Genomic DNA, 21,166 nt, shown 5'->3' with positions numbered 1-21,166 from the left:
ACGCTGCCACCAGGCGCCCTTGCTCCAGAGCCTGTGGCAGAACCTCTGCTCACATATGCACAGGCTGTGCCATGCCTGCCTCATCGTGTCCAGAGACAGCCCTAGAAGGAAGAGTCTGCTATTATCCATATCCAACAGATGAGGAAAAAGGCTCAGAGAACTATGGTGACTTACCCGAGGCCACACAGCCTGCCAGACGCAGAGGTGGGGGCTAAAGCCAGTCAAGTGGCTCCAAAGCCAGGGCCTTTACTGCACAGCATTTGACCTCCCTTGTAGGGTCCCCTCTGAGGTGGGTGTTGTTACGACCCCTGCTTTACAGAAGAGGAAACGGAGGCTCAGAGAGGTAACATGATTTGCTGAGGTCACACAGCCACGAATGGAAGCCAGGCTATGACCTTGCCTGATGCTGTGCCCCAATCCACGGCCTGGCTGAGGCCTCCATGCATCCAGGAGCAGCCCCGGGGGGGGTTAGAATGGCTCAGGGCACCCTGTCCCCCCTGCTACCTGAAGTTAAGCCAGGTGGGGGGCCTTGACCTGGGGAGGTGACCCTGGCTCTCTGCCCAGCCCCCATCCAGACACCAAATGGAGGGCCGGCTGGCCTGGCTCAGCCGTCAGCACGGGGACGGTGTGAAGTCCCCCTAGCACTGACCTCCTGCCATCACCCTCACAGAGAAGGGGCCCTTCACCTGCCAATCCCAGGGGCATGCCACAACCCCTGGCTTCTCCTGAGATCCCGGGAACTCAGCTGGCTAGAGCTCTGGCTGCCTCTTGGGGCCTCAGTGTCCGCAGCTGTCAAATGGGCACTGACAGGCCTTTGGAGGGGGGCGAGGTGGGCCTTCAAGACTTGGTGCCCCACACAGGGTCTTCGCACAGTCATTGCCCGGCAAGTGGCCACAGCAGGTGGCATTCACATTGTCTGCAAAGCACAAAGCTGCCCACCTGCTTAAACGCGAGCTAAACGGACGTGGCGGTGCACTGGTTCCGAGTTCAAATTCCAACTCTCTGGTGTGTGTCTCTCACCGTGGCAGCCTCCTCTCCGAGCCTCCGCGTCCCTGCCTGTCGGCTAAGTGTGCCTTGCCTTCTCCCCCGGGCTGCCCAGGTGTGTGCGAGACCTGGCTCCAGCCTCGGCACGTGAGAGCCGAACAGCCCCTCACCCCACCCTGACCCCAAGGCCAGGGCAGTGGGCACCCCTAAGAGACACCCCAAGCCTGTGCCTGCCTGCCAGGAACCAGAGAGGGCGGTGCCAGGGCCACATGGCACGGCACCCCCCACACTCTCCCCGCCTCAGCCGCAGCCAGAACAGCACCCCCTCCCCCAGACAGTCCACAGCCCCCGCCGGCGCACCGACTTCGTTCAAATCAGACGTGGCAAGAACTTGGGCAGGTGGCTTCACCTCCCTGGGCCTCAGGTCCCCGTCTAACACGGGGAAGACGTGACTCTTGCGGGGACAGATGAGTTCACGCAGAGCCTGGCACCACGCCTGGCAGACAGCAGTGTTACCGTCACCACATTACCAGCGGCATCTCTGTGCCAGGCACTGCGGAGAGGACCCATCCGTTCCAGCCCTGGCCACACTGTGTGCTCGTGGTCTGTTTTCAGGCCTGCCGGCCCCAGGAGTCCCCAAGCATTTCCAGGCACCTCTTTTCTGTGGCCCCCAGCAGGGCCCAGAAGGAGCTTCTGGAAAGAAAATGAGCCACCGTTTTCTGACGGCTCACATCTGGCACCATGCTCCCTGCCAGTCCCCACCTGCAGGATGCCCACTGCTAGCCAACTTCTGGCCCGGTCCTCGGGCTGGGTTTGGGGCCTCCCCCAACCCTCTGGGCCCCGGAGTTTCTCTCTGTCACAGCCCTGACCACACCAGGGCTCTCCCAACCCGGAGACCTGAGCTTCGAGATCTGACTCATCTGGAGTCACGCAGCGCAGGCCAGGCGCAGAGCAAGGGCTGACTTGTGCGCAGAGCCCACAAAGACTGCTTACACCTGCCCACAACACGCCAGACCTGGGACCCAAGGACTTTACCTGGGGGGCCCACTCAAGCTGCAAAGGTCTACGTTCACCCAGGAGGGAGCTGAGCCCCAGGGAGGCGGCCCGTGAACACTGGAGACACCGTGTGGGCTGTAGCCGGGCTCCTAAGGCCCCTCCTCCAGGAGGGCTGGCAGCAGAGGCCAGTCCTAGTGACCAGCGACGCCCCACAGTGAGGGCGCCCCTCCAGGCACATTCTGCCAGCCACTGGCCCCAAACACGGGGTCCTCGGAGGTTGACGTGGGGGCTGAAAGTTGGAATAGTGGGGGTGTGGGGACAGACGTCAGGCTTATGGGGCTGACCTGCACACTCCGGCCTCTGTGGCCTCATCTGTGTAATGGGTCCTACGGGGACTAAGACAAGCCTGGCACTGGCAGAGCCGGCACTCGGCCATCAGCTGTGGACAGATGGGGGCAGGGGTTCCCCAGCCTCCCACCATCCGGTTTCCACCTCCTACCAGCAGGTCAGCCCAGAGAGGCCCACAGCATTAAAGGGTCTGGCCCCAGATGGACCGCCAGTGGACAGTGATGCCTCATGAGCAAGAAAGAAAAGGCAAGAGTTCCCACCAGCGGAAACACATCTGACTAGCATCCATGAGGACACGGGTTCAGTCCCTGGCCTTGCTCAGTGGGTTAAGGATCCATCATTGCCATGAGCTGTGGTGTAGGCCACAGATGCAGCTCAGACCCCGCGTTGCTGTGGCTGAGGTGTAGGCAGGCGGCTACAGCTCCGATTCTACCCCGAGGCTGGGAACCTCCATGTGCCATGGGTGTGACCCTAAAAAGATAAAAAAGAAAAAAGAAAAGGCACCCCCGACCCTGCACAAAAGCAGGGAGCTGCCAAGACTGTGCCCTCGAGGGAGGGCAGCCTGGGCTGGGGCAAGCAGGGCCAGGCCTGGCAGGGCCTACAGCCAGGCTCCTAAGGCTACCCCATCAGCTAGAGCCAGACCCCGAGACCAGGGCTCAGAGGAGCCCCCATAAACCTCTCAGAGCCTCATGCCTGCGTCTGTAAACGGGGCTAGGATGAGCATCAGCACCTCCCAGGGTCACCCTGGGAAAGAACGTGCCAAACGGAACCTCCAGTCCTGGTCCAGACGCAGCCCCGGCCCCTGAGAGTGTGGTGGGCTGCACAGGAGGGGCCAGAAGTTTCTCGGGGTCAGAGCACTGCCCTTCCCCCCCCCACCCCGCCCCATGCCACGGTCACACCCAGTCCACCGGTCACAGCACATGCCTCCTCACCCCTGTTTACACACTCAGACACATGCCCTCCACACAGTCAGGGCCCCAGCACAGCTGCAGCACACACGCAGCCAAGCGCCCGCTTCCCAGTGCCCATGCAGATAGCACGACCCCAGCCACACGGCTGGTCCCGAGCCCTGCCCTCCAAACCCCCGAGGCTGCTGTGCTGTGAGGAGGGGGGGGACACCCAGGAGGGCGGGGGCCCGTGAGACCCTCCACCCACAGCACCAGCGTCTCAGGGCCAGGGGGGAGCCAGGCGGCTTGGACCTTGTCCAAATCGAGGCACCGGCGCAGCGCTGATGGGGCCCCTGCCGGCTCCTCGGTGCTGACAGGCTGATTAGGGGCTGGGGGATCAGCTGGGCCCACGCCACCCGCGTGGAGCAGCTGCAGCCTTTGGGGGGGTGCAGAGGGAGGGGGCTCCTGTCCCCTGCCTGCCTTTCCGTCCTCACGGCAGCAGGCAGACGCACCCTCCCCTGCTGGACAGGGCCCTGCTGGGTACACACACCCACATCCGCAACCCTCAAGTGAGCACACGCTGAGCGCCTACTGTGTGCAGGGCCTGCGGGACCCTGGAGGAGGGTGAGGCTGGGCTCCCATTACTCCCGCCTCCCCCCCAGGACACGGACTCAACACAGGTCGCCTTGGTTCAAACGACGGACTGGGACACAGAGCAAGAGCCAACTCCTCGCAGCCGCACAGCACGGGAAAGAAAAAACGCCAAGCCTCGAGGCGGAACTGGCACCCCCCGCGCTCCACGGCCACGGCGCCGTCCCTGGAATCTGCTGTGCGTGTCACCTCTGCCTCCTGGCCCTCCCGGCCCTCCGGGCCCCTTCTCTCACGGTTCCACAGTCACTAAGTCAGGGGTCTACACCTGCTAACACACGAGGGCAGGGATTCCCTTTTTGTCCCAAGAGTAGGTTTCAGAGCAGTTTTAGATTTATCACCAACTTCAGGGGAGGGTGCGGGGGCTCCCACACCGCCCCACCCGTGCACAGCGTCCCCCCATCACCAACATTCCTCAACAGAGCGAGGCACCTGCTGCCATCGATGAAGCCACGTTGACACGTCATCACCCCAAGTCCAGGGTTTACCTTAGGGCTCGCTCCGCACGGCGCTCTCTGCGGTTTGGACAAAGGTACAAAGCCCTGCGCCCAGCGTGGCAGAATCGCCCAGAACAGCCCCGCTGCCCTAAAGCCCCGTGCTCTGCCCGTCCATCGCCATCCTCCACCCCTGGCCACTGCCGGGCTCCCTGCCGTTTCCAGAGTTCTGCCGCTCCCAGACGCCAGAGCTGCCATCGCGCAGCGGGTCGTCCCGGAGGGCTGGCTCCTTCGTCTTAGTCGTGTGCGCCTAGGGCTGCTCGGCCTTTGCACAGCTCGACAGCTCACTTCTTTCTGGCGCTGAAGGACACGCCGCCGTCAGGCCGCCCCGCGTGTTTCTATTCACCTCCTGAAGAAAATCTGGGTCGCCTCCAAGTTTCGGCAACCACGAATCACGCTGCCATCACCCTCCACGGGCGGGTTTTTGTGTGGAGGTACGTTTCCGGCCTCCTTGGGCAGCTACCAGGGGGCATCCCTGCCGGATCACACGGCAAGAGGATGTTTAGTTCTGTAAGAAACCGCGAAACTCTCTTCCAAAGCGACGGTACGGCTTCTCATTCCCGCCAGCAGGGATCGGTTCCTCCTGCTCCACCCGCCCCCGGCCTCTCTAAAGGTGTGTAGACCGGTGGTTGTTTTAATCCACGTCTCCCTGCTGACGCATGACGTGGCGCGTCTTCTCATGTGTTGACCTGCCATTGGCACGTCTTCGTTGCGGAGGGCCTCTTCAAGGCTTCGGCTCATTTTTTCCTCATGTTGTTTGCTATTGAGTTTGAATAGCACTTTGTAATATTTTGGATAACGGTCCTCGGTCGGGTGTGTCCTTTGCAAATATTTGCTCCTAGTCTGTAGCTTGAGTGCGTCTGCTCATTCTCTTGATACCATCTTTTCAAAGCAGCAGTTTCTAATTTTTTTTTTTTGGTCTTTTTGCTATTTCTTCCGGCCGCTCCCGTGGCATATGGAGATTCCCAGGCTAGGGGTCCAATCGGAGCTGTAGCCACCGGCCTACGCCAGAGCCACAGCAACGCGGGATCCGAGCCGCGTCTGCAACCTACACCACAGCTCACGGCAACGCCGGATCGTTAACGCACTGAGCAAGGGCAGGGACCGAACCCGCAACCTCATGGTTCCTAGTCGGATTCGTTAACCACTGCGCCACGATGGGAACTCCAGCAGTTTCTAATTTTAAGGACTCTGGGCTTCAGGTCCCTGAAACCTCGTTTCCTGCGTGTCCAGGAGGGTCAGGGTGAGCTCCAGGGGCAGGTGGCGGGGGACCAGGGCACCAGGGATGGTTCTGAACGGCTCTCGAAGGTCCACTGGCTGGACACCCACCTAGGAGGTGCGGGTGCCACAGCTGCCTTCTCTGCTCCACCAGCCCCAGAACCCCTGCCCTCTGCAGAGACGTCCGCTCAGGCCACGTGGATTCATTTAACTTTGGTCCACAGTTACGCGGGCGAGTGAATGAAGCCGCACCGCCACATCCTGGGTCATCGAGCGGCCTTCACGGACGGGTTTGTGGACTCGGCCACCCACCTCTGTGCGCCACAGAAGCACAAACTCAGCCATGGGGGGCTGGGCGGGGGGGCGGCGGGTCCGGGGACAAGGGGCTGATGGGGAGACGTGAGCCCCACCTCCGCCTAAGACATGGAGGGAGGGGGGTGGCCCCCAGCCCGAGAACTTCAGCAGGGCCTTGGTCTAAATCTTTCCCTTGCACGAGCCTCCCAGCACACAGCAGGTGCTCAGACAACGGGGCATCCTTCTACCCTGGTTCCGTGGGCTAAAAACGAGGGAGACCGGACGAGCCCCGTGTTGTGCAGCTGAGCTCACAGGGGATGGGGGTCCCCAGGTTATTCAGCCCCTCCCCCTCTTTGGGCCTCAGTTTCTCCACCTGTAAAATGGATGGGACGCTGAGACCCTTCCTCTCCAGACACCTGCTCACAAAACCACAGACCTCGCCCCACTTCCCAGAGTAGGGAAGCGAGCCTGAGGTGACGCACTTGCCTGGCGTCACAAGGCAACTGGGGGCAGGGCAGCCCCATCTCAATCCAGCCCACCCGGCCCAGGCCCAGCACTGCACCTGCCGGATCCTCAGCCCAGGTCCTGGCCTCCACCCAAAGGTGAGCCAGCAGGGCGCACCCTTCTGAGAGGACCCCGTGCCTCTGCAGGAAACTGAGCCCCACCTGGCTTCTCCGGCTGGGCTGAAATGCCCTCTGGCCACCCGCCCCCCTCAGGCCTCCTCCTCAAGCCCTGCTCCTCCCCAGGACGCGTTGAGAATTCAATGAGATGATGTTGGGGAAGCACGGGCGCAGCGCCTGGCACCAGAAGGCACGCGGTAAACAGTCATTTCCATTACGATGCTTGGGTGCCGAGTCTCAGTGAAACATCACGGCACTTCCTGAGAAGTGAAGGCACCAGTGACAGCCCGGCTGCTGAACGCCCCACAGGCAGGCATTTTGATGCAGCCCCCAAAACATCCTGACGGTCAGCGGGAACCAAGGGAAGGGCCAAGGGCACCGAGGCGCCAGGGCCACGTGGCCTCAGGCCAGGGGATCACAGAGGCTCAGCAGTGCGCCAGCCACCTCCAGAGGGACCCCGCCCGGCCACCCGGGGATGGGGCCAGCAGAGGGCCGGCAGGAGTGAACCCCAGCCCCCTCCCTCCGCTGGCCCCTGGAAATGCGGCAGCTGCTCCCCAACCCTGAGGCTCCTCAGGAGGACCCGCTAGGATGAGAAAGGGCGCCGCACCCAGCAGGAGTGCTGGAGCACCGCCCCAAACCCAGAGACCTCCACCCGGGGGGAGATGAGACTCAGGGAACTAACTTCTCCGCAGGGATGCAGCAGCCAGCGAGGGAACGAGAGAGGGGTTCGGCGTGAAAAGACGCTCCACTGGCTCTAGAACGAGAGAAACCAAGGAATGCCACCGAAGAGGAGGCAGGATGGCCGCGGCCACAGTGGGACCCAGGCACGCTCAGCGCTCCGAGGGGCGGGGAACAGGTGAACGCTTCTGGAGGGCCCAGCGGGGGCAGCTCCGAAAGTCACGAAGGCACACACCCTCTGACCCAGCAGGCCCACATCCAGAGCTTTCTGCTTGGACGGCTCTGGCACAACGCCCCCCCCAACCCAGGTGTCTGTGGCATCGTTTTATGCGACGATGGCCAAGGGCTGTTGAAACGGAATCCAGCCCAGCGCCAGGAATACCAGGGGCATCCGCACGTCATGCAGCCGACTGGGGTACCAGTAAAAGGTGGTAGCTACAACACAGTCCTGAGCGTTTCCTCCGACCGGTCCTTGACGCCCAGCGGGACCGAGTTTGCAGATGAACAAACTGAGAGACACAGAACAGCTGAGCACGCTGCCCAAGGACACACAGCAGGTAAGCAGCGGAGGCCAAGCACATGTGCCTGTGCCTCCCAGACACACTGCTGCCATTTTTTTCTTCTTAAAAAGACGTGAGGACCCAGGGCGGCATATCCAGGTGGACTGTGGGCAGTGGTTCAGTGACGGCTCCCCAGGCACCTGTGAATGTGCCGCACTTCGATGAAGGGTCTGTGTGGACGTAACTGGACCGAGGGCCTGGACACGAGGCCCTCCTGGATGTGGGCGAACCTGAAGCCAACGACAAGCGTCCTCAGGAGAGGAGAGGAGAGGAGAGGCAAGGAGCCAAAGCCCGCGGGAGGCGGGCGCAGAGGATGCGCGTGAGGATGCGGCTGCGAGCCACGGAGCCCCACGGCCGCTGGCAGCCAGGGGCGTGGAGAGAGGCCTGAGCCGGCCCCCCCAGGGCCTCCCAGCATCTTGATCTCAGGCTCTGGCCTCCAGGGCTGTGCTGTCTTAAGGCACCCAGCTGTGGTGGCTACTGACAGCAGCCGCGAGAAAGCAATGCAGATGCCCTGCTCCCGGTTTTCCAGCCTCTTTTCTGCTCTGGACCTGGGTGACAGACGGTCCCCGGGCAGAGCAGTGCAGACGCAATGTCAGGTGTACTTGCCCTCATGGTCCCAGTTCCCAGGTGAGCAGACCGAGGCCACAGGCTCGGGCTGCAGCTCCCCAGGTGCTGTCCCCCCTCCACTGACCGCCCACCAGGCTTGACCTGTGGCACAGTGACTGGAGGTCCCGAGACCCACCAGGGGGGCTGCTGGGTCTGGACAGGACCCTGGTCACCTGGCTCGGGAGCCTCGGGGCCAGGGCATCTGCTGTAGGACCACGGCCAGGCCCCGTGAGGGCTGAGAGCCTGTGGCCGGCAGGGCCAGCAAGACAGGAAGAGGGTGGCAGGGGTCTCCTCTGCGACGAAGCCCCCCGGGAGGGGCTGGGCCACGCTGTGGCTGCCCCAGGGGCTGCTGGAGGCCTCCCCTCCAGTGGTCCTGAAGGCTCCTGGGGCCTGGGGGGAACCTGGCCGCCCTGGCCCGGCAGGTGCGGCTGACAGCTTGAGGCACAGCAGGCTGCGGCCATGGGCACGGTCGAGCCTCCGGCCTGCAGGGCAGAGGGGCGGGGGGTGGGGAGAGACGGCACCACCCTGGCTGCCTCGACCACAGTGCTGAGGCAGAAAGAGGCCAAGAAAACGAATTCCCAGACAGCAGCATGACACTTACAAGCCGGGGGCGGGGGCGGGAGGGCAAGGAGGCTCAAGACGAGCAAGTGGGGTGTGTGGCTCATACCCTCTCCTCTTAGCCTCTTGGGTCCTTTCCACAGAGGCCCTCGGGGGGCCCAGGCGGGGGCCCTTCCGATTCCTCTCAAAGCTGATGCAGCTCAGAGATGGCTCAGGGGGTGACCGAGTCCCCAACAGAGATGGGGTCGGGGACTTGGCGGCAGCAGGAGGCTGCCCTGTGGGGGCTAAGGTGGCGGCAGCACTGCTAGGAAGACGGGAAACTACACTCTCAGTCTCCGCCCAGGCCCTCGGAACCAGAACTTCCGGGGACAGAACAGGGGATCCAGATTCTCCAAAGGCCTCCCAAGAGGTCTGAGGAAGCAGGTACCCAGCAAAGACCCAGCCCCTCCCCGGAGCTGACACACGCCAGGCCCGCAGTCCCAGGTTCCCGGTCGCCAGGAGGCCGTGACCCAACCAGGGGCCAAACCCTGAAGGCGGTCACCACAGTCCCGGGACCCCGCGAGCCCTCGGCCACCAACAGAGAGAGTGCGAGGAAGCCCCTGGGTCCACCCACGCCTGCAGCCTCCGAGGGATGAAGAGTAGAGGAAACCCAGAAAGGGAGAGAGGGGACGGGCGACAGCAAGGGACGTGCCAACGCTGGCTTGAGTGCGGAGCCACAGCCACACGGTCGTGAAGCCCTCAGACCATCCGGAAGCGTCTCTAATGACAGTCGCCTCAAGAGCATGAGGCTCTGGGGGGTGGTGAGGGGGAGACAGGGTTTGCGAACGAAATTCCCTTTCTAGCCTTGCATTTGTTTGATGCTTTACCACGAGCACGCGACACGCTGGCCACTAAACACTGGAAGAATTAACGAAACGACGCGACAAAGCCCAGGCTCCTTCATGTCTCTGTCCGCTGGTTTCTGCCCCTCCCCACCCGCCCCCGCCACCCGGACATCAGCCAGCAGCCCGGCCCCAGGGCAAAGCGCAGGTGCCCGCGGAGAGTTCACCCGTGAAGGTGTGATAACGCTCAATTCCAACGTCACGCATATTCAACGGGCCAGGATCTCCAGGGCTCTCTGAGAAGGGAAGGGAAAGGCCGGAAAGAACAGGGGCTGGTCCCCAGGCTGTCATGCAACGGCGCTCCAGGGTCCCGTCCATGCCCCGCTCCCACAAGGCCAGAGCCCAGGCCCCTGGGAAGCCCTGCTGTGGAGCCCTCGCCTGCGCCAGGATCCTGGCACCTCGGGCATCACAGGCGTCCATCCTCGTCTGCCTCCACGGGACCAGTCGGGCCCCACACTCCGGGCCTCGCCCGCCTTCGTCCCAGGAAGAGGCTGGATAGAGCCAGCTCCCCTCGGCCCCCCTAGGCCTCCTCAGCCCTCCCAGGCCTGAGTGGCAGCCTGGCCCAGCTTGGCCCGGAACCAAGAGCCCAGAGGCACAGGGTCGGGGCAGGGGCGGCGCGGCTGCTACCACCCAGAACGCCAGCTGCTGGCAGCCTTTTATTTTTGCTTTAAGTGCTGGAGAATTGCAGGGCTGGAGCCGCCAACTCCGGGGGCTTGGGCTGCAGCTGGAAGGAGTCGGGGGGAGGCGGGGGCGGGGGGGACACAGCCTGTCCCTGACCTCACACTCAGCCTCTCTGTCTCTGTCTCACACACACGCACACACACCTCTCTGTCCGCACAGGCGTTCCCCTCCCGGCCCAGCTCTCCTAGGGAAGCTCCAAACAGCCATGAGCAGGCTCCAGGGGCACAAGTTCTCACCCACTGTCCCCACTCGCTTCCAGAGAGCTGTGCCACCTCTGGCCAAGCTGCCCCTCTCACAGTGGGGACGTCCTACTGCCCTCTCCCACAGGGCACCCCTCGCGGCGTGGAGGGCTCTGGTTCTGCCCCAGGGATGGGTGCCTGGGAACCCACAGCGCATCCACAGAAGGCACGCCAGCCCTGACCCGTCAGGGGCGATGGGACGTCCCAAGCGAACACAAGGGGCTGTGCTTTGCCATCTAGAAAGCTCGTAGGTTCTTTCCACAAATGGGACGCGGTTAAAGATGAAAATGGCAAATATGCAACCTGGGTGTCATGTTCAAAAAAAGAGACCTGGCAGTGAAGGGAAAACCCACTGACCCCAACACGCATGGCCACTGGCCCTCTGAAAATGCCTCGCAGGGCAGGAAAGCGAGACAGTGACCCCGGCACCACCCAGGCCCCAAGGGCAGAGGTCGGCTGCAAGCTGAGCAGCCCTGACCCGACGCCCCAGCGTCTCAGCTCTGCCAAGGGACAGGTCTCTGCCCTCACAGGGCAGGGTACGGACACCCTGAGCCAGAAGCAGGCCAGGTTCCAGGCACACAGCAAGGCTCTGAGCTTGCAGCAGGTGGGGTCCCAGCTAGAAAGCTCAAAGCAGAGGAAGGCCTGAAAGACATGCCAGCTCCCTCCCCGCCCACAGATGGCAGGCCAAGCGCTCAGAGAAAAGGTCCGAATGCCAGCACTGCCCCTGACGACCTCCGCAATTCTGGGATGTGAGGTCACCTTTCCGAGGCTCAGTCTTCTCATCTGCCGATGGGACGGCGACTCTGGCTTCTGCTGCTACTGGGCACTCACTGTGTCGGCACCATGCCAGGGGAGTCAACCCACTCACTGCCAAGTAGGTACCAACTCAGTACTGGGTCCTGCTGCCGGTGCTGGGGACGCACCAGCCCCACACTCGAGAAGCCTACATCCCAAGGGAGACCAGCAGCAAACAGGACAAAACACGCCACAGCAGGTGGTGTTAAGTTCCACCGAGGAAAACAGCAGGGGAAGAATGGGGGACTGCGTGTTACCAGGGAGGCCGGGAGGGCTTCGTGGAGGAGGTGGCATTCGGGCAAGACCTGCTGGTGACGAGGGAGGCACTGTGTGTTGGTCTGGAGAAGCAAGTCTGTGGAAGAGCGGGTGGCAGATGCAAAGGCCCTGGGGCAGGAGCAGGCCTGGCGTGATGAAGGCACAGCGAGGCGGAGGGAGGCGGGGTGGGGGGCCCGAGGGGAAGTGGGAAGCGAAGGCAGCCCCGGGCCCCAGGCTGCAGGGCCCTGCGGATCAGCGCGGGGAGGGTCCTGAGCCCAAGACTGGAGACGGGGGGCCATGCAAATGCAACTGTGTCTGGCGCAACAGGGCTGAAGGCTAATTCGGGGCTGGACCAGAGTCTGCAGGGCCCTGCAGCCTCACACCGCTCTCGCAGCTGCCACTTCAGCAGCTGGGCAGGAAGACGCAAGCTGCAGCCCCGGTGGGGTGGGCGGAAGATGTGTAGCAGGAAGGGCGGCCCGGAGGACACAGCTCCCGCAGGCCCGCCCCTGCCCCTCGGGCTCCGGGCTCCCCGCGGCCCAGGGCAGGCCGGCCTGCTCCAGGCTCTGGCAGCCCAGGGGCCCACATGCCCTCTTTCATGGAGCCCCCCTAGGTGCGCGCAAACCTCCCCACCCGGGGCCTTGATCCCACTTCACGGATGAGAAACTGGGGCCCCAGAGGAGGAGTGGCTTGGTCCATGTCGGACGAGCAGCTTCCCTCAGCCTTGTCTGCCCGAAAGCCGCCCCCAAACGACAAGGCCCTTGCGGGTCAACCCACATCGCAAAGACCTTCATAGGGGGACCCTGCACTGGGGCCACCGCCGCGCAGTCGGGCACCAGGGTCTCCACTCCGGAGCCTACAGCCGCCACGGCTGCCACCGCGGCCTCTGCAGCAGGGAAAGCAGCCCAACCCAGCCCACCACAAACTGACTGAGCACCTGCTGCAGGCCAGGCCCTAAGAGGCCCTGAGGACACAGCAGCCTGGAAGTTGCGGTGGCCGGCAGGCTCCAGGACCTGCGGGGCCCAGCCCTGGGCACACAGGGGAGGGGATGCCAGCCTGGCACACAAATGCCCCAGGCGGGTGTCTGCGGGATGCGGAAAGATGCAGCTCTGGCCCTGGCACAGCACCAGGGCTCTGGGTCCGAAAGGCACAGGTTCCAGTTTCTCCCAGAGCCTCCCCGGGGCCTCACGGAGCCAATGCCACCCTCTGCACTGGTCGACCATTAGGAAATTAAATCAGCTGGCAGCGTGCTGGGCCCTCAGCCAGTGCCCGGCGAGGGCTCCAATTCTGCCCTCAGCCCCAGATCCTCTGGAAAACCCTCCTGCTTGGGCCCAGCCCCCACCCCCACGGCTCCACTGAAGCCTCCGGGCCTCCTGCCCTGCCCGCGGCCCAGTTTCAGGCTGGCTTCCTTTCATCTCTGGCCTTCCCCTGGCCGTCTCCCCATCACGCTGCCACATACCCCCGTAGCAGCCATCCTATGCACTGTGCCCGCACCCACCACACCTCCCGAGTGGCCAGCCCAGCCTCTACCCGTCCTGCTGCCCAAGGGAGGATGCCTCCCTCCCAGTCTCTCCTCCATGCCAGCCTGAGGCAGGGCTCCAGCTGCAGCCCCAGGGGAGGGGCAGGTGTGCCCAGGCGTCACTCACGGTGAAGCCCGGGCAGGGGCCCAGCAACAGGCGGCAGCTGCACCTGTCAGAGGAAAGGCCTAGCCTGAGCTGGGGGCAGTGGGGCTGAGGCTGGGCATCCTGGGCTCTGCAGGACTCCAGCGGCCTCCAGCCTGGAGCCAGACAAGGGCCACAGAGGTCTCTGGGAGTGACAGTGCAGTTGCTTCTACCCCAGACACGGCACCAAGGGCTCCGGGTGCCATGTCTGGTGCTGCCAGCCGAGGCCCCGGGCACCAGAGGCCTGGCCAGGCAGGGGGGTGGGGGGTGGGCGGCGGGGGGAGGCCCACAGGCAGAGCAGGTCCCAGAGCTGCGTAACTGCAGGACCAGGACGCTGCTGTCACTGCTACTGTTGTCAGTACTATCACCGCTGCCACTATTATGTCACTGCCTCGGGGCCACCAATGTTACCTTGTCCTGCTACTCAGGCCCCTGGGGCAGGAAACCTGGCAGGGCAGCCTGAGGAGAGCTGGGTGGAGGTTTCTGCTCAAACCTCTGACTTGCTGTGTGGCTCTGAGTAAGATTCTGCCCCTCTCTGGGCACCTCTTCCTCCCAGCACAGCACAGTGCCCTGAACATCCTTCCGCCAGGCACGCGCCTCGAGGGGTGGGGCCTGACACGGCAGCCAGAGGAGGGGGGTCCGGGGATGGAGCACAGACTCGGGCTCTGCCCCTTTCCCCAAGAGCAGGGCCCTGCCCTCCAGGGCTAGGGAGGGGCTCTGCTCCGACGCATGTTGGCCAGGTGAGTGCAGATGCCAGGTGACTGCTTCTCCATCAGCAGTCTGCCGGAGGAGCAGAGGGACCTCCCCTGCTGTCCAGGACACCAGAGCCCCTTTCTCGTGCCCAAGGGTGCTCCAGCCAGGCCCTCCCCTCCTGCTCCCTGCTCTCCCTCAGGGGTCTGGGCCTGACCGGAGCCCTTCCAAGGCCCCTTCCGGGAGCTGTCAACACCCCGTCCCCTGGCCGGAGGGGAGGGGCTGCCAGAAAGTGAGGGGCAGACTCGGCTGTGGAGTCTCTTTGGGGCGGGGGGGGGGGGTCCCGGCACAAAGTGAGGGTGCCTGTCTCACAGGGGAGGAGGGGGTGTGCCACAAAGAGGCCAGAGGCCCCAGGGGCTGGCCCCTCCCTGACCCGCTTGGGCCACAAGGTGGTGATCCAGCGCGGAGACCTGCCCAAGCTGGGGCTGGGGGCGAGCGAGCGGGGCAGCAGGCAGGGCCCGGCCTCCCTTGGCGCCTAAGGAGGGGGTGAGAGGCAGGCCGGAGGCTTCCGCCTTTCTGGGTTTGCACCTTCGAGGAGGCGGCTGCTGATTTCAGCGGTGGCGTGTGGGCGCCTCTGCGCTCCCCGGAGACGGAGCCTGGAACCCAGGTTCCAAGGCACCGGTATGGGGGGCAGGAGGTCGCCAGCCCTTCATTCCCGGGCTCCCTCCGGGGCACAGGGAGCCAAGAAGAAAGTAGCAGCCGTCACAGGCTGCGCAAGGCTCCCAGACGAAGAGCCGCCTGGGAAACGGGGAGCTGGGGTCCCCGGACCCAGCACACCCAGGCTGTGGGGAGGCAGGAGAACCTCCCAGAACCAAAGACCGTCTCCACAGAAACACTTTCCGGTGACCTCCGGTTCCAAACATAGGTTTAAAAACATTCACATGACATGTGCACACTCCATCAGAGCCGGCAGCGCTGACGCCCGATCGGGCCTCTACTCCCATCTGAAGCCCCGCAGGAGCTCCCCACCCAGCAGCCGCTGCCAACGAGCCCCAGGACATCCAGAGAGACAGCAGGAGAGGGGACCCTGGCCCGAACGCCGCCGGGCTTCTCACTCAGCCGAGGGACCACCCACTCCGTGATCAAGGCCGACTTCTAAAAGCCAAAAAAAAAAAAAAAAAAGGTGCGGCTGGCTCACTCGCCAGCGGAGAACACCATTTCCAGAATATTTTTTTCTCCATCAGAGCACAGGAGGTGGGAAGAGAGACGACTCCAGGGAGCCACAGCTGGGGCCTCGGGGCATTTTCCAGACCGCTCCGGGTCTGCGCCCCCCTCCGCACCCCCACCCGGTCGGGGGTCTCAGAGGAAGGTCACGCGTAGGACTGATGCCGCTTGCGAAAGTGCCTCGCCAGGCTCCCTCCCGAGCCCCCTCGTGCAAGTCGTCCGGAGGGGGACCGAGGGCGCCTCAAAGTTTCCCGGAGCGCCCCCAGGACGAAGGTTAGCAAGGAGCAAAGTTCCCTGGTGGCGGTCGCTGGAGACACGGCAGGGAGAAAAGCTCGCAGTCAGCATTTCCTCCGGGAGCTCACCAAGGGAGGAAAAAAAAAAAACCCAGAAAACCGGAGGGCGACCAAACCCTGCCGCCCCACCTTCCCCGCGGCAGCACCTCCTCGTGCTCGCTCGGCCGGGGAGGGGGCCTGCCCGGAGCTGGAGCCGGGCCCCTCGCACTTACCTCGGTCAGTGCCCCGGGCGCGGCGCGCTCCGCGTCCTCCGAGCTCCGGGCGGCCGTTTCTGGCCCCGGCAGCGGCCGCGCTGGCTGCATCGCCGCCGCCGCCTCAGGGCAGCCCCCGGGGGCGCTCCATCACACGGAGGGGCGCGTCGGGCCGGGGCACCGATCGCCCGGGTCCAGCCGCGGGCCGGGGGCGCGCGCCTGGACGGCGTCCCCGGGCGCGGGGCGCACGCGCTGCTCGGCGCGGCGGGTGTCCGTCCCTCCGTCCGGCTGGGAGTGCGGTCGGCGCCCCCCTCCCCCGCCCGCTGATACCCGATCCCGGGCTGGGCCGGGCGCGCTCCCCTACGCCCAGGCGCCCGGCTCCTCCACGCCCGCTCCGGCCGCTCCAGCCCCTCGCCCTGGGCGAGCGTTCCCGGGGAGGCGGTGGCAGCAGCGAGGCCGGGGAAGGCGGGGGGAAGCGGAATGGAGGGCGAGGAGGCGGCGGGAGGCTGAGGCTCGGCGCGCACCCAGCTCCGCGCCCCGCCGTCACCAGAACCGAGCTCGGCAACAACTCTAACTCTCCGCCGAGAGCACGCCCGCCCCGCGCCGCGCCGCGCCGCCGCTGCCCCCGCCCACCCGGCCCAGGCCCGGCCCTGCGTCCCCCAGCCCCGGCCCCCTCCACACACAGACACACCGCCAGCCGCCGGAGCGCGCGCTGGAGCGCGCGCGCGTGCACACACACAGACAGGCATGTCCTCCCAGAGACGCGCGCGCGCGCACAGGTGCACGGCGAGCGCACACACGGGCAAGGAAATCTTGCACACACGTGTGCGCACGAGCAAGTACACAAGCTCAGGCGGCTGGATCCACACATGCAAAAAGGGTGCGGTGACACGCATGATGGTTGCAGATGCACAGGTGCATACCCACTCACACGGGCACGTGCAGGGCAGGAGCTCCACAAGCGCACGTGTGCACACGGATCCCAGCTTGTGCATTCCCACGGACCCCTTCCTGTTGCACACCAGGCGCGCACCCTCGGCCACACGCGTTTTCCCTCTGTAAGAGCATCTCTCTTGCTCTCATCTTGCTCTCTGCTTGACTTTCCATCTCCTGCTTTCTCTCTGTGCTGCTCCTCCTGCCCCCTTCCTCTGCAGACCTGACCCCCGCGTGACCCTCTTCTCCTGCCACCCCTGCCTCTGCCTGTCCCCGCGCGCCCTGCCCTCCAAGCCTCCTGGGGCCTATTGTCTGGGCCTCAGATCTCTCAGCCTTCCACAGGGCCCAGGCCTTTCATCCCCGCAGACAGACCTGCCCGGCTGGGCCTTGGCCGAGGGAGACCCCATTTTACCACCAGTCTGACCCCTTGCTCAGCTCCAGGGCCCCGGAACTGGGCCAAGGAGGCAGGGTTGTGCCCAGAGCACAAGCCTCAAAGGGCTCCTTGGCCCCCTCAGCCTGCAGCTTCCCCTTTAATGTGAAATATAATTATGTGTCTGCACAGCAGGAAGATGGGCTGCAGGATTCTAACCAAGGAGGATGGCTTTCTGGCCGCCGCCCAGATGGCTGGCAGCTCAGACAGCGGTCTGCAGGCCGCACCGGCCCTGGGCTCCTGGCCCTGGGCTCCTGGCCCCAGGCAGCTGGTAGATTCACCTGGCCTGGGCCGCCCCGGAAGCTCACCCCAGGCTGTCCCGGGTGGGAGCCACACCAGCTCCTCCTCCGTCCAGCCATGGAGGCCGATCCCCTCAGCTCTCCGAGCCCCACTTTCCCATCATCAAGTGCTTGTGCAGCCACTGTGAGGGCTGAGAGGAGGGGTGCACACACCCAGAGTCCTCGGCACGCTCTGGGCTGGGAGAACGTCCGGGACTGACGGAGCAGCACGCGCTGCGACATGTCCCTGTCAACGCCCGGCCCTACTTTACAAGCTCAGGAGCACCCGTCTGTCGCAGAGCTGCTGGAGGCGGAGCCTGGCCTCGGAGCCGGGTCTGTCCCCTTGCCCTGATGGCGGCTGGGGGCTGCGGTGGGGAGAGGGAGCATGCCAGGAGGGCCCAGGCTGCCCCACGCCCCCACTGTGCCCCTGACCAGTACCCAGAGGCCTGGTTTTCTCCCTCCTAGAAGACCGACCTCCGGGGGACCAAAAGCACGCCTTCCTCAGTGACCCCCTGGGGGTGCCGTTGCCAACTCCCCGCCCTCCCGGCCTGGAGGGCTCCACCGAGGGTCCCCAGAGGAGCCCGGGTGCCCTTGGCTGGGAGGTGGTTCCGGCAAAGGGTCTTGGCACCTTGGGGCTCGTCTGTGTCTGGGATCTGGCAGTTCTTGGGACAAGAGGGTGTGTCCAGAGCATCCTCAGCCCCAGAATCCACCCCCCAACACACACACACTGAGCCCCCACCCAGCTGCTCACCAAGAGGGCCAGTGTAAGTGTAAGCCAAGCCTCCTCTCCCTGGGGCCCCGGCCTCCCCTGGAGCCATCATCAGACCCATTCACAGAGACAGCAAGTCTCTCGCCCAAGGTCACCCGGCATAGATGGTCCCACAGATGTTGCAGCCCAGCTCCTAGGGCTGCTGCCCCTTAGGCTCTGCTTCCCTCTTTCTTGACCTGCCTGCTGGGTGGGAACTCAGTTCCTAACCCTATGTGCTCCCCACCAGCAGTGGCTACAGGCCCTGGACACACAGCCCTTGGCTGGGCTACACGAGGCGCCAGTTGCCCTGGGGGAGGCACGCCCGCGTCCCGGGGCAGGGCTGCGCAGAGTGGCACTCTCTCCAGGCAGCTGCCCCAGGTCTTCCTGCCGGACATGTGCCCTGTGAGATCCCACTTCCTTCTCTGTAAAGAACTCCACGCCCAGGGCCGCACGAGAAGCCAGCGAGACGCGGGGAGCTGCTGTCCCAGACACAGCGGCTCTGGCTCCGATGCCCCTCCCAGGGCCCTGAGTGCGCCCAGCTTTCCCTGGCTCAGAGACCTCCTCCTCCCCCAGGGCGGGGCCCAGGCGCACTGACTTCAAGAGACAGCGGCTGACCTGGGCATTCTCAGGCCCCTTAGGAACCGCTCCTTCATCTGAGGAAAGTGAGGTCCAGAGACACAAGGCCGTGCGGATCGGGGGTGGGGCGGGCAGGGGGCCCCTTGCAGGCCGGCGTTGCTGCTCTGAGCAGGCAGGGGACTCTCGTAATACTTGTATCTTAATATAACAACACCAGCCTAAATTAACCATCGATTGAGATGCAAAAACCGGGCGGTGCCTCACGGGTCCCTCTTCCCCGTGCCCCCGCAGGCTGCTGCCTGGACGCTCCGCAGTCTCCTCCCACCCCGAGGGCTGCCTCCTCCCAGGAGCCCGCCCAGGTTTCTCCTTCCTCAGCAGGAGCCCCTCCAACATAAAAGGGGCTCATGGCATCCCAGAGCCACAGTCCCGGGGTTCCCCTCCCTGTCCTGGAAGCCCTGCTCGGCCGGCCAGGCCACATGGGCCGCCAGCCTGGTTCTGCTGCTGGGCTCCCTCCGCAGCCTGTCCGTCCTCCAGGGCAGCGCAGGGCACCTCTCGAGAGGCCTGCCCAGTCTCCCGGCCCTCATTTTACGTTCTTCCCAGCTGGCCACTCTCTGAGGCATCTCAGTTTACTGCGGATCTTCTCGAAGGAATGTCATTCGGCACGAGGGCAGCATGGCATGTCTGCCCAGCACACTCACGGCCCAGGGCCCCCAAACAGGCGGAGAGGGATTGCCTGGGGAGGACACGGCAGGTGTATGGGCTGAGGTCTTTCGTCAGGGGAACTGACAGCAGGGAGGGGTCAGGACAGCCAGTGCCTGCGAGCTCTGGGCCACGCGCTCCCGTTGTGCACAGGCACCTGCAGGCCCCGGGCTGACCCGGCAGCATCCGTCTGAGGAGAGTGGAACTGCAGAAACGGAGGCCAGCCCTGGAAACAGGAGAGTGAGTCCCACCCGATCCGTCAGGAAGCAGGCATTGATCTCCTTCCTCCCGGCTGCCCTGAGCCACAGCTGTCTGGAGGCCCTGGGCTGAACCGCCGAGCCCAGTACCTCCAGAGCGCCGGCTGGGTTCTGTCCTGGTTGTGCCACTCTGGAGGCATCTGTGGCCCGCATCCTCCCCCTCTTGAGGCCCCTCTCCTGGGAAGCTCACCCACCCCCATCCGACACCCTCTACCACCTGCTTCCCAGGGTGGGCGGGGCTGGGGCCACAGCCGGCCCAGAACCCCCAGAACGCAGGGGACCCAGGCCTGGCTGTGGGCTTTTCACTGTGATTGGCTGGGGCTGGACATGTGACCGAAGCCAACTAGCCAGAACCCGCCCTAAGACTTGGGCTGGGTCAGCTGGGAAACTCTTCCCAGGGGCGGCGGGTACCTCTCTGCCCCAAATAGGGTAAGACCCCCGCCCAGAGGAGAGCAGGGCTGAGGGTGCAAGAAACAAGACTCCAGACCTTCGGGGCCCTTCGATCCACCTGAACTCTGAGTTTGCGATGGGAAAACTCCCTTCTGCAGCTGGAGCAGTTTGAGGCAGGATCTCCACACCCTCCAAGGGGTGCCGCCGGGTGGGGCACTGGCAGGCCCTCCAAGTGCCCCCACACTTTCTGAGCCCCTCTCGCCTCCTCTCTGGCAGGGCCACCTGCCACCCTGCCCTGTGACCTGCTGCGACCTGCCGCCCTCCTCCAGAGGGGCAGTGCGGCCGCAGGCCCCAGGAGGAAGGGAAGAAAGGCCAAGAGAGGGAGAGAGGGAGGTGGCTTCAGCGCTCAGAGTTAAAAATAGCTTCCCCCAAGGAGGCCTCCCCGCTGGGATAATCCGGCCAATTACCAGCCCCTCCACCCTGGGCCCATCCGTCCTCCTCCGCTGTGGGCCCCAAGGGCGGGCGGGCATCCCTCCGCGGGTGGGCCTCCCCCCTCCTCACGAGGGGCAGGGCCGCAGGCCTCGGCCTCGGCCTCGGGCTCCTCCGCTCCGAATTGGGCCTGTAGATCTGTAAGGCCTGATGATGGAGAAGGACTTGGATTTGGCCGAGATACCCCGCCCCGCCCACTCGCCCCACCTCCCCAGAGAATCCAGAGACAGAACAGGGCCTTTTGCATGATCCTATTTATGTTAAGAAAAACTTACAGATATATTTGCATCAGCAAAGCAAAAAATCTGGAGGTTTGGAGACGCTGTGCCTCCTTCACGTCTGGGCGGAGGCCGCTGTCTACACCTGCTGAGTGCTCTGGATTCAGGCCCACCTGGCGGGTCCCCACCCCACAGCACCTCACCAGCCACCTGAGCAGAGGCTCAGCCTCCACGCTGAGGAATGAGAGTCATTTGCACACATGCAACAGGTGGGTTTCAGGACGGGTTTTTTTTAACTTCGTGCAGAAAGCATTTATTGCTTCAGCATTTTCTAAGCAAGCAATCTTGTA

At 64.4% G+C, this 21,166-nt stretch overlaps 1 protein-coding gene across 2 annotated transcripts in view; it reads right to left on the bottom strand.

Annotated features, from left to right (window-relative positions):
* KCNJ12 (potassium inwardly rectifying channel subfamily J member 12) overlaps positions 1-15,940 on the bottom strand; it is a 38,838-nt gene extending 22,898 nt beyond the window's left edge. For both annotated transcript variants that reach the window (XM_047758236.1, XM_047758234.1), the window contains exon 1: positions 15,820-15,940. The gene's annotated coding sequence lies outside the window, so the exon portion shown is untranslated. The remainder of the gene's footprint in view (positions 1-15,819) is intronic.
* Positions 15,941-21,166: the final 5,226 nt, after the last annotated feature.

The sequence above is a fragment of the Phacochoerus africanus genome, chromosome 14 (assembly GCF_016906955.1).
Source record: "Phacochoerus africanus isolate WHEZ1 chromosome 14, ROS_Pafr_v1, whole genome shotgun sequence".
Taxonomy (NCBI): Eukaryota; Metazoa; Chordata; class Mammalia; order Artiodactyla; family Suidae; genus Phacochoerus; species Phacochoerus africanus.
This window is presented reverse-complemented; position numbering and strand designations above follow the sequence as displayed.